This window comes from Arachis hypogaea, chromosome 14 (assembly GCF_003086295.3).
Source record: "Arachis hypogaea cultivar Tifrunner chromosome 14, arahy.Tifrunner.gnm2.J5K5, whole genome shotgun sequence".
Taxonomy (NCBI): domain Eukaryota; kingdom Viridiplantae; phylum Streptophyta; class Magnoliopsida; order Fabales; family Fabaceae; genus Arachis; species Arachis hypogaea.
Window position 1 is genome coordinate 62,834,096 of NC_092049.1, and position 3,071 is coordinate 62,837,166.

Genomic DNA, 3,071 nt, shown 5'->3' on the forward strand with positions numbered 1-3,071 from the left:
GGAGGCGGTGAAGCGCACCATAGCCATTGATCCTGCTGTTCCCTGGGTTACGGGTAAGTCGACAATAAATCCAAAGGGCATCAAGATTATTTATCTTAATGATGAGGCTCAGCTATGGCAACAAATTCTGAGCAACTATGTTATGCCAAGCACTCACGAGACTGAGGTGCCAGCTGCACTTGATTACTCTCATCTGGTGCGTTATGGAAGGTAAGGACCTGTACCTTCCCCGATTTATCCAGCACAACATGGCCAGGGTTCATGTTCGAGGCACTCTACCCTTCCCCTATCTGATTACCCAGATGGGCCGCCGAGCTGAGGTACCATGGAAGCTTGAGGATGAGAGGCCACCAGCCGCCGACGGTAGGAAGATCATCCCACACGGCAGGAGGTTTGAAGCTCTGGGCCACAGACCTCCTTCTCTTACTGCCTCCGCTGACGCAGCCACATCCTCTACTGCCCCTTCAGCACCTGTTGAACCACCCACACCCACAGCACGCTCACTCGCTTTCCAGCCCATCTACCACCTAGTGCACCGACTCTTTGAGCGCCTGGATTAGATGGAGCGCCTGGATCAGATGGAGCGCCACAACCAGCGGCGTTATGAGCGGTCTGAGCGTCGCAGTAAGCGACGCCACGAGCATCTGAAGCTGATGATCAGGTCAAGACACACTGACATCCCCTCCGAGCCTGACACACCATCGGAGCCATCTGAGGAGGAGGCGGATGAGCAGGAGGAGGATGCACGGGCAGAGGATGAGCACTAGGAGCCTCAGCAGGCAGAGCCTCAACAGGCAGAGCCCCAGCAGGCAGAGCCCCAGCATGAGAAGCCTCAGCTTGAGCAGCCTGCTGGACCTCAAGCACCTTCACAACCAGAGCCCATAGAGACAGCATCAGCACACCCTTCAGGAGGTGACGACCCTTCACACCCAGCTTGACTGAGCATCGAGGACGATGCTATTATATAAGTGTGGGGAGGTCGCCATCTCTGGCGGATCTTATTTTGGTGAACTATTTTAGACCTTTTTCATCCTATTTTATTTCATTTTCTGTATTTTTATTTTATTTTATTTTATCTTACTCTTCTTCCAGTACTTGCACATTTTCTTTTACTGTACTCTTGTCTATTTCTACTTTGTTACATTTTGCACTTTACGCTATATATATCTTAGATATTTAGATGATTTGTACTCTTAGTTTATTAGTTGTGATATAAAAAAATATGGATTATTAAATTTAGTTTACCCTTTTTAGCATATGAGAAATTGGTTTAATTGAAAATAGAGAGTAACTAGAAATCTTTAGTTTTTCATAATCACAACAATCCACTTAGCATAGATATATAGTAATAAATGTTGGTCAATTGACGACATTTTCAAGGAATATATTTATTTTTATAAAAGCCATTTAAAGATTCACATTGATTTGAGTTGAAACTCTTTGCTCTTACTTGCATGATATACATGACTGATATATGGTTTTTGAGCCAAAGAACACAACCCGTGAGTTTTTGAGCTTAATTGCATGGTTACATTATTTACCATAACATTTCATTCTTGTGTGTTTCTTCACTATGATTGCAGACTTTACTTTGTTCCATTCTATATGTCCACTATTTAGTGTATTTATATGCTTGCATATGATTAAGGCCATTACTTATTTTTGCTCACTTATCCCAAATAGCCTACCCTTTTAAGTCATCCTTGTTAGCCACCTTGAGCCTTTTAATCCCCATTTATTCTGTATTTTACCACATCATTAGCCTTAAGCAGAAAAACAAATTAATTACACCTAAATTGAATCTTTGGTTAGGTTAAGATAGAGATTGTGTATTAACTAAGTGTGGGGAACCATGGGAACTTGGGTTGATAGGGAATGTGTTATGACAAGATATTTGGAATTTGGGTACCTACTCATGTGAGACCAAAACAATTAAAATACCATGTGCATTGATATCTTATGTTTAAAAAAAAATTCTATAATAAATAAAAAAAGGGACAAAATTACCCCAATAGTAAGTTAATGAAAAAAATCAATGCATATGTGATAAAATTAAAAATAATTTGGTACATGAGTATGTGATACAAAAGTGGAAAATTTGGTTAGATAGGCATAATTTTAGAATTGTATAGAGTATGTATATATTAGGTGAGATCTTAGACTAATCAAGGATTCAATTTATAGCTCCCTTGGCCATTCATATATCATCACCCTTGCCTTAACCCCATTACAACCTTGAAAAGACCTCATGATGTTTGCATGTGTACATTAAATATTTGTTGATTGGTTAGATGAAGAACAAAGTTTTAGAAAGCATGACTAGAGAAGAGTAGAGTGATTAATCCCAAACACTGAGTGATTAGAGTGTATATACAAATCCAGTGAGGGTTCAATAGCTCATTTCCATATATCCATGTTTGATCATTGCTTGTCTTGCAAGTTTGTGAACTCTTTTGATTAACTCAACTCAACTGTGAATGTGTTTTAACATGATTTAGCCCTTGGTTGTGCATATATGTTTCTTTGAAAAATTTGACTCAATTTAACCACATGTAAGCTTTATATATCTAGGTGGATAGTAATTAGAATTGCATAATTTATTTAGGTAGCTTGCATTTAGATAGATTACATTACATAGATTCCACCATTCTGCCTTCACTCTTTTTCAGTTTCTCTTGATTTTAGCATGAGGACATGCTAATGTTTAAGTGTGGGGAGATTGATAAACCACTATTTTATGGTTTATCTTGTGCTCATTTGAGTGGTTTTTCATCAATCCTTTGCTCACTTATTCATATAATTTGCATGGTTTTACAATTCCTTCCTTATTCTGTGATATATGTGAAAACATGTTCCCTAGACCTTAAAACTGCGAATTTTAATTATTCTTTATTACCATTCGATGCCGTGATCCGTGTGTTAAGTATTTTCAGGCTTTATAGGGAAGGAATGGCTTAGAGGACAGAAAGGAGACATGCAAAAGTGGATGGAACATGAGAAAATGAAGTTTTGAGAAACTGACAGCGACGTGCACGCATGGATGACGCGGACGCGTGCCTAGCGCAGAACAC